We start from the raw sequence: 10,182 nt of genomic DNA on the forward strand, positions 1-10,182 counted from the left end.
CCCTTCCCCTTTCCCTAATAGTACTCCTTTCTGCATCTGTACTATTTTTATGTCTATACATATAACCTGAACTTGCTCTGAATTCCTCATCCTCCTGCCTCAGCCTCCTGAGTACCCGGACTACAGGCATTCTCTACCAAGCTCAGCCATGTCTTGAATGTCTGGCTGCCATACCTGAGGAACATTGTCTGTACTCCACAGGCCCCAGGTTTGAAGACCTTTGTTACGGCAGCTAGAGTATTCGAGTACACGGATGTGGCAGCAGCTTGGAGAAGAATGTCTTGTGGTCAAGGCTTGACACAAAAGTGAGAAAAAGGTTTACTAGGAAAAAAAATCAGATCAAGCTCAGTGTGGTGGTGCATGGCTTTAACCCCAGCACTCGGGATATCTGGACAAGTGAATCTCTGAATTCAAGACCAGCCTGGTCTATAAAGTGAGTTCTAGGACAATCAGTTCTACACAGAGAAACCTTGTCAAAACAAAACAAAACAAAACAAAACAAACAAAAAACAAGAAAAGGAAATAAAAGAAAAGAAAAAAGAAAGGAAAGGAAAAGACCAAATTGTATAAACTTCCTTCCAACTGATATTTCAGCATTCTGAAATATTAAAATATAAGTTTTGTTTTTATTTACTGCATATGTGCTTCTGTGTGTATGTATTACATGCTCATGTATGTGTGCAGGTAGCTCACTTGTGTGTACACCAAGCATCAACAACCAATAGCTTCCTTTATTTCTTTCTATTTTACTTTTTTGAGACAGAGTCTCTCCCTAAACCTGGAGCTGTTTTGGCTAGGCTGTCTGGCTAATGAGTTCCTCTGGAACTGATCTCTGGAAGTTTGAGGCCAGCTTGGGTCTCAAAACCAAAATCAAATAAACGACAACAACAGAACCTGAGTGAAATATAAATACATAATTATTAACCAGAAAAAATGTAGGTAATGGGGATAAAGAGATGGCTCAGTGGTTTAGAACACTTGTTACTCGTGGGAAGGACCAGCGTTCGAGTTCCAGCACCTACATGATGGCTCACAACCATCCCTAACTCCAGTTCCAGGGTTCAGAATGTCTCTTCTTAACCTCCATGGGCACAAGACACATATAAGATACATATACATGTATCATGCATATGAAACATTCATTCATATAAAGTAAGGCAGAAGTCTAAAAACATCTTTTTTTTAATTTCAAATGAAGATAGAATATACTCCCCAGCTCTACTAAACACTAAGCTCAGAGAATAAGAGCGAGGCTGCAGCCACAGAGGCCAGGCCCTCAGGACTCTGGGTCTAATGGTTCCTAACTCTCTCCTACTCTTTCAGGATATTTCATCCCTCTGGTTGCCGGTCAGCCTGTCTCCTCATAATTTTTGGGCAACCTAGCCCAGATAAAGGAACTACTTTCAGTCATCTTGCTTATGAAACGGAAAGTGGCCCTAACTCTAGGGGTTGGGTATCCTAAAGATAGCCAGAGTGACATACAGGGGGTGGGGAGAAGGCTTGTTGGGGCCTCTGATTCCCCAGAGCTAAGGACAGGTCACACACACACACACATCTGATCCCCAAAGCCAAGGACGGATCACACCCACTGAGACCTGCCCTGGAGCATTTCTTTCATTATCAAAGGATGCAGAAACGGGGTCAGAATTCACCGACTAAGCTTTTATTGACTTCTCTATACCAGCGGAGGTAATTTCCATAGTTATTTGCTGTTTATTTCCAGTGGTTATAAAACCATGTTCCATTTTTTTTGTGTGTATTTATGATCACATTTTATCTTTAAAAATAAAAATAAGCTCAACATTTTGTTCTTAACTAGTGTGCGATTATTTTCAATAGATCAATAAAAATTAACTTAGTCATATAGCTAGCCATGGAAGCTAATATAAAAAAAAAAATAAAGGTGTTGGAAAGTTGGCTCATTGGTTGACAGCACTTATTGCTCTTGTAGAGGGCCTAAGTTCAGTTCTCAGCAGTCACATGGCAGCTCACAACTGTCTGTAACTCCAGTTCCAGGGGATCTGATGCCCTCTTCTGATCTCCACAGGCACCAAGCATTCATGTGGTATATATACAAACATACAGGCAAAACACTCAGACACATAAAGTAAAATAATCTAAAAGAAAAATTTCAAGGATAAGGAATGGTCTCTGCCACAGAAAGTGTCTTCATACTAACTGAGCAGGTAAAAACCAAGGTTTTTGTCCTCTTGTGTAAATCTACAGTAAGCCCCACCTATAAGTACTCACCAACAGGTACAAGGAAACCAGAAAGAACTCGGCTTGACTTAGACACCAGTAAAGGCAGTCAAGGATATCAGATTTGAGCTGTTTAAAAGGACTGGCTGAAGGGCCAAGACTGGATGCTGTGGTGTGAAGACCTCAGGACCAAGAATCAAGGGCAGGGGTGGGGTAGTACGTCTGTGTTGGGAGAGTAAATATGACTGCCATCTTGACAGGAGAAGGTTCCAGGTCTACATATAGGTAATAAGGAGCAGTAGCCCACAGGCATTCATTTTTTATGTATTTATTTATGTTGGCTGCTTTAAATAAAGTCTCATCCAACCCAGGTTGTTAAATACCTAATGATGACCTTGAATTTGTCCCTCCTTTTTCTGCTTCAAACATTGGGGTACCAGGTGTAGAGGGTGGCACTGTGTGACCATGGTGCTCTGGATGCTTTGGGTAGTACTTACAGCCAAGAATGGTGATAACTTTCTGTCCTCCAGCACTTGGGAGGTAGAAGGAGAAGGATCAAGAGCCCAAGGTTAGCCTCGCCTGCTTTGTGAGTTTGATACCAGTCTGGCCTATTTACCACTTTCTCTCAAAACCCAAACAACAACAACAACAACAACAACCAACTGAAAAAGTAAAAATACTTCTTAGGGCTATCAAGGAATCTGTTGGCATGGTTTCATAATAGTCAAAGTATGGAGATAGGGATCACCAGACTAGCATGGCAGGTGTGAGAATGGCTAAATTGCTGATAAAGTGGACAGAAGTAGTGTGGCAAAGACCGGAGTCATTTATTTCTGGGGTTAAGCAGAGAGTGCATAGTATACTGTTTACATGGCTGGCGAAGCCCAAGCAGGATCAGAGATGGTGGAAGTGGAGGTTTTGGGAGGAAGACTGAGACCAAATGGATCTCAAACAGAAAGTCAGCAAACCTGGAGTTCTGCAAAACGTCAAGCCCAAAAGCATGTATTTCCAAACCAGAAGCATATAAATATAGCTTAAAGCCACAAGTCATATAGGATTACATGAACAGTGAGTTTAGACTGAAAACAGCATTGATTAAAGCCGGCTGCTGAGAAAGTCAACTCACATATGCAAGAGTGAGGCCCCTGAAATGGCTCAGTGGATGGAAGGGCTTGTGGCTGAGCCTGACCTCCTAAGGTCCAGCCCTGGGATCCACATGATGGGAGGAAAGACCCATTTTCCCCAAGTCCTCTGATCTTCTCACAAAACCCATAAGTGAGTGCACACACAATGTGCATGCGTACACTAAATAAATAATGCTATTTTTTCTTTTTCTTTTTTTAGAAAGGAGTATAGAAAGAAAAGAGAATAGATTGACCAGGAAGGACGAGGGAAACAGGAGTATGGACTTTCTGAAGCCGCAATAAATAAAATATATTCAAGAAAGCAAGAGTCAGCCACTAAGTCCATCGAGAGAGTGAATAACGAGACGTGAGCCTAGCCAGGAGTTTGCTGGCAACAACAGAGTGAACGGATGGGAAAGGGCCTGACCAGAGTGGCATGAGACGATACACTGGCACATGCCCATAGTGCCATCCCTTGGGAGGTGGGGGCAGGGAAGATGAGGAATTCAAGGACATTCTGTGCGAGAGTGAGACCCTTATCTCAAGAAAAATATCAACCGATGAAGCCTGGCACGGCGTCCTGACACTAAAGGAAGGGTGATTGTGAGGACAGCCTGGGCTGCCTGACACCAAAGGTAGGGCAATAATAAGGATAGCCTCGTCTACACACAGAAAACCTGTCTCAGAGAAACAGGATGGTAACAGCAAAGCAGAGTGAGAAAGAAGAAGGTCAGCGAGGAGGAACAAAGGGAGCGGAGGTAAGGAAAACAAGGAAAGGACTAAACAACTGTCTGTAGATGCTTCTCAGAGAGAAATGACTCAAAACTCCCCGCAAGCTCTGGCCAGTCGGTTGTGAGGCTAAGGAAGCACCGGCTTTTCTCGTGGGATAGAGACACCCGGCAAGTCTCTGCTAGTGACGATGTTGACAAAGAGAAATTCATGGTGTAAGGACGTGAGCAAACCTTGTCATGAGTAAGAGTTCGAAAACACAAGTGCTCAGGCTTGGGTAGGACAAGGACTCCCCCCCCCAACCCCCATCTGCTGAAGCAAAGGCAGGGACATGGGGACCATAGGCAATAGGGAAATTTAGAGGAATAGTTTTCTTGATCAATAAGCGATCAGCCAATCAGCTCTAAAGGCGCTGTGGGGGAAAGGTCAGAAGTATAAAGATAAACATGAGGAGCAGCCGTTCGAAGGGGTCAGCACAGGAGAATTCACTGGGATTTCTGGGCACTGCTAAGGCCACTTGAGATTTTTAGTCACGATGACCTTCCTGTGAATGAAAGCAAATGGTGGGTGGGTCGCTTTCTCTCAAAGCTTGCTGTTCCTGCAATGAAGTAGGCAGTGTCGGGCTTGCCTTGGGAGAGACCTTCAGGGTGAGAAGGTCCAAGGGGAAGGAGCAAGAGTTACAGATGGTGTGGAAGATGGGAAGGACAGGAGACACAGGCATGAAGACCGGCATGGTGGCATCAAAGACTGCTCCATTGGAGGCGTCAACAGAGAGTGGGAGGGAAGGAGCAGCTACCATGGCTCCTGGACACAGTAGTCAGCAAAAGATCACAGTCGCAAAGTGGGTCGCTGAAGGGGCAGGCCAGACTATCCCAAGAGACTAGAACCAAGTCTTCACTTCCTCACTGGTTTCTGAAGTCTTAGTCAAGTTAAATTTGTTCATTTGATTGTTATTTAATCTCAAGAGCCATTTTATTAGAATTTGAAAAAGAGTAAATAAATAACAGGGCAGATGCACCGTCATAGTTGGCAACCGCTTGGAGGAGGATGGGTGGGTACAAGACAGAAAGTCGAGCTGCCAGGTTCAGCAGGGGAGGTCAGCAAGCATGGGTGGAAGTAGGGGAAGTCTGTGGGAGAAGGCAGGGCAGGCATGCTGAGGCTTGGGGGCAGGACCGAAAGAAGAACTAGAAAAGTGGGAAGGAGGGTGGAAAGACTAGTCACAAAGGTACCGATGCCAAACATAATGGTAGCCTGAGTTGGAGCCCCAGGATCCACATGGCAGGAGGAGAAGGAGGGGGAGGGGAGGAGAGGAAGAGGAGAAGGGGGAGAGGAGGAGGGGAGGGGAGGGGGAGCAGGAGGGGAGGAAGAGGAAGAAGGAGGAGGAGGGGAGGAAGAGAAGAAGGAAGGAGCGGTGGAGGAAGAAGAAGAGACTAGAACTGACTCCCAAAAGAAATGTGGAAAAGGAAAAGTTATACTTTTTTTTGAGTTAGCACTCATAAAAGCAGGTATGGTTACCATACCTGAAATTTATAAGCAATTGCATGGTGGGAGGGACTAGTAGGGTAGATACATTATCTCATTGGGGAGATAATTATTCTTCTCTACTTGGCATATCTTTAGGTTTATTCAATTTCCAGAGGGTTGGTCTCCTGGCAGATATTGAATTAACTCCAAGGGGTGGGACAATCATGTGTTTATAATCTTATGCTTTGGCCACTATTGAATGTGATGGCTCCACCCAAGGCTGGAGATAAAGTTCAAATTACAGCCTTTTGGCCAGAAGAAAATAACTTTCTTTTAAAGGACTTCAACAAATCCCTCCTCCTTTCCATATAGTATTTGAAATCTTAAATAGGGACATGGGTGATTCCGAGGGAGGGAGGGTTCCATTAACAAGTCTCTCTAAGCATGACAGTGCTTATCTAGCTATCCAATGTCCTCTTTAGAATTGAGACTCTAAACTTACTTATGACATACACGTAGAGTCAATCTGGCTACTTCTGGTTAAAATGGGGAATAGAAGTGCTTGTTTTGGGTCTCCATTCTTGTTGACTCTCAGGCCATGGAGTACCATGAAGTGAACCCAGAGAGATGACATTAAATTCCTGCATGATTATCCGAAGGTGGATTCACCGTAAAGAACGTGTTAAGCACACCAGGTCTAAAGATGAATAGGATCACCACCAAGGTCATCATAGACACTACCTATTTTCACCATTAAAATTAAATATTAAAACTGCTCACCAAAGGAATGGAGTATGTGCCACAGTCTCGATCTGATTTTGTAGATCCTGTAAAGGAAATGGAGACATTAGAAGAATTGTCAGGAATATACAGACAGGTATTGTTTGTGGATAGGAAACACATGAAAGTCCTTTATTCTTATCATAGCTGGGGGAGCCTTACCTGCCCTGTCTGGCATGCCAGGAATCCACGAGGAGGCCTGGGAGGCCTTACTCATTGTTTGTCCCTTTAAAAAGCCTGGTATAGCTCTTTTTGTTTGGCATGACCAATCATTCTATTCTGTGGCTGCACTTCGCTGATCGGCTATTTAAAAATCTCTTAAATAACCAAACCGTAGCCTTTTTCTATTTAACGGTCAAGATCAATTAAATGTCCTTCAGAGTTACTTCCAGAGACTTGGGAGAAGCCTGTGGTGTTTACCAGTTTATCACTGAGATGGCTCGAGGTCTCCCTGAGCACGGTGCTCCCCGTGGGAACCTCCCTCCTCCAAGCTTTTTGTTTTCTGCTGATTGTGAATCCTGCTGGACATGGAGTGTTACTTCTTACTTGACAAATCTAAAGTATTCCCCAAGAATAGGAGTTAGTTCTCATTGCACTGATCTCTTCAAACGACTCACCAACTTGACCGTGTTCTACACGGCCCAGGTTCCGAGCCTGGTAACTCAGAAAAACAGCTGAACCTGTGTTTCGTTTTGTGAGGCAGTTGTATACTCTTATTGACTCTCACAAGAACTCAGAGCAAGCAGATGCAAAAAAACAGAGTGACTTGCTCAAAATCACATAGAAATATAGATATGCTTATTTGACCCTGGCAAGAATGCAGCAGAATAGACAGAAGTCTAAACTGAGTTGGGAGAGTAAACCACTTGCTCAAATTCTCTCAAAACCTCATGTAAACTTGCTTTATGGTAGGGCTCTCATCTTCCGGGGTCTTCTTCAAGGATCCTGGACTGGGAAGATTGTCACCAATGTGTCCACCCGGTCAGAAGTCTAAAAATTAGTAGAAGTGAGACAAATGAGTCACACTTTGAGGTTAAATCACAGTGTGTAAGTGTCATTCCACTCCAATGTCCTCTCATCAGACTTGACTTCACGGTGGCAGGCAACATGTTTAGAGGCCAGTTAGCAAAGGGTTTACTTGAGGATGCTTGCGGTATTATTGTGACTTAATATCTTTGCGTGGTACTTCATTTCTTAGCAGCCCAGAGAGCTTTACCAGGCATGATTCTAAAGCCCTTTTCATTCTCTGTCTCTGTACTAACTTCTCAGGCTTCTCTGTACACATACTCAGGGCCACAGCCTGTCCTTCAGGGCCTAACGCTGGAGTCACAGCGAGATGGGAGATTGGAGAATGGGAAAGGATCAAGTTTTCCTGGTTCTTCACTCTATTCTTATGGAAAGTATTAAACAGCAGGTGATCATTATCTATATCGGGAAAAGAACAAGTAGCTGGAACTATGGGGAAGGAATGTTTGAGAAATGTGAAGGTGTGGGTGTGGTGGTACACAGGAGATTCTAGTCCTTGAGAAGCTAAGGCAGAAAGAACAAGCAAGCTACCTACCTGGAACCTATCAAAAAAAAAAAAAATAGTAGTGAAAACAGGGGGGAATGTGAATAGCCAACTGAAGGCTATGCAGTTTTTTAAAAATGGAAAAGGAATATTGAGCCTTACAGAATAGACAGTGTTGTGGGTCAGGCACGGTGATGCTTGCCAAAAGCCAAGCAGTCATGAAGCTGAGATGGGAGGATTACAAGTCCCAGGCCAGACTTGGCTATCTAGTGAGCGTTAAAAACAAACAAACAAACAAACAAACAAACAAACACGGCAAAACATAAGTTGCCTTGCATGTTGTTTCAGGCTGGGTGGATTTTGTTAAAGCATCTGATAGCGGTTCTCGAGGGGTGGGTAACCCTCTGTACCGTTCCTCTCTTAAACGGCCACTTTCCTTCCACAGTTTGGTGGAATTTGTTTTTGTTTTTGTTTTCGTTTTTGTTTTTGTTTTTGTTTTTGTTTGGTTTGGTTCTTTGCATGAAGACCCTCTCCAGGTTGTGTAATCCTTCACAACACCTGCCTCAGTGTGTCATCTTCTAGCCCAAGCAAACCACAGCCTCTCCTTGCCCCGCCCGTTTACATGGTGCTGGAGCCAGAAGGCACAGTAGCGAGCCGGCCAGTGGTAAATTCCACAAGGGGGAGGATTTTTGTGTTTTTCCTGATGACCTACCATGTTGAACAGTTTGATGTCATGAAAAGACTGAGGAATTTTCCCAAACCTCCACCCTAGTAGTTTTCCCTTTCCCACCCACCTCTTCATTTCCTGATTCCAGCCTGGACCTGAAACAGGTAACTGGGTACAGCCAGGAAAGCTATTATTTCAGTGGTTTGGGCCTCATAGAAACAGGAAATACCAACGACCTTTGGTGAGCTCTTTGCCAGTGGCTGGCCAACCTCGGTACATAGATCTGTTGATTCCATGATTCCAGAGATGCTCAGACATGAAAACATTGCTCATCCTAGTCATGAAAGACCATGGAGTAAGTCAAAATTCCCACAATGCAACTCTGAGATGGGTGTGTAGTGACATGTACACGTGTGTCTAAATGCCAAGTCCCTGAAGAACAAACACCATTTCTACAGAGAGCATTGTTCTAAATACCAACCAGAAAAGAGTGAGAGAGACAGAGAAACAAAACAACAAGACTCAAAAGAGTCTAGCCCTGATCCTCAGCAGAAGGAATTACCAAATATATTGCTTAAGCTCTGGTTCCCATGTGCAGCAGAACAAGTTTCTCTTCCCAGCGCATCATAAGGCAGAGAAGCAGTGGGAAGGAAGGAGGGGTGTTTCTTAAACTGCCTGATCTACACCAAACCACAAGCCAGTTCGTCAAATCTGTAAAGCGCACACATTACCTCAGCCGCATTCATCTTCCTCTAGTCAACCAAGTTATTCTCAGCTATCGGCGTGTCCCCTTTATGNTCACTTTTCTCTCTCGTTCTCTGCCTGGGGGGGGGGGGGCAATTTGGAAATCTTTATTGACATAATTGTTTTGTGGTGATGTTTACTATGCTGGTGAAACAAACAACTTTAGGCCTGGAACTGGCCTTGTTGTGACCTGCCCCATGAATCACCCGCAAGCTTACCAGCCCTTCGGTTCCCAGAAAGACCCAAGGCTGTTTTCCTGCTTTCCTTGGGAGCTCTGTTTACACTGACTCTCAGGCAAGCCTGGGCTGAGCTGTTAGCATAGCTCCAGGGAACAGTGCCCAGGCCAGCAGAAGTTTGAGTGGCAATAGAGGGTGTGGTGTCAGATCCTCAAAACACTTTCCTCTGTGGGAGCACCCCCAACCCCCAATGTTTTCTCTATAGTTGGTTCTGAGCACAATTCCAGGACTTCCATGTATCTAGTTCTCAGATATTTTGGAGTTGATGCATCAACCACTGGGCACAGCACAAATCCAGTGGACTTGGATATGGTGCTGGTGACTGGAACCGTCCCATCTACTCTACGTCTCCTCCTGAGGTCTTCACACATAAGGTGCCAGGTTCGGTGTCTGTCAATAGGTGATTAAGATTGAGTAAATGAACAGACACATGAAGGAAAAGGCCAAACTTGCATAATGAGGCCATGCCGACCATAGACAAGAGTCAGCGAATCCTAATGGCATCTTGCCTTGAGATTGGCTCCTTCAAACAACCCAGGTTAGAGACAAAGGTGAGCGTGCTGCTTCTTGCTCGTGCTATTACTTAATTGATATAACTACCCATGACTATCCATTCACTAAACTCTTTATTATCCACTGGCTCCTTCCTCGGGGCTGTTGTGCCTCCACCCACCCATTACTGAACTTTTAGCCTTCTGTTTATTCACGTTGAACTCCTCCCAAATTAAA

At 44.4% G+C, this 10,182-nt stretch overlaps 1 long non-coding RNA gene across 1 annotated transcript in view; it reads right to left on the reverse strand.

Annotated features, from left to right (window-relative positions):
* LOC110302858 overlaps positions 1-6,722 on the reverse strand; it is a 17,131-nt gene extending 10,409 nt beyond the window's left edge. The window contains exons 1-2 of the long non-coding RNA XR_002378866.1: positions 6,459-6,722; positions 6,297-6,343 (exon numbers count right to left, since the gene is read on the reverse strand). This is a non-coding gene — a long non-coding RNA (uncharacterized LOC110302858). The remainder of the gene's footprint in view (positions 1-6,296; positions 6,344-6,458) is intronic.
* Positions 6,723-10,182: the final 3,460 nt, after the last annotated feature.

Source organism: Mus caroli, chromosome 10, assembly GCF_900094665.2.
Source record: "Mus caroli chromosome 10, CAROLI_EIJ_v1.1, whole genome shotgun sequence".
In the NCBI taxonomy this organism is placed as follows: domain Eukaryota; kingdom Metazoa; phylum Chordata; class Mammalia; order Rodentia; family Muridae; genus Mus; species Mus caroli.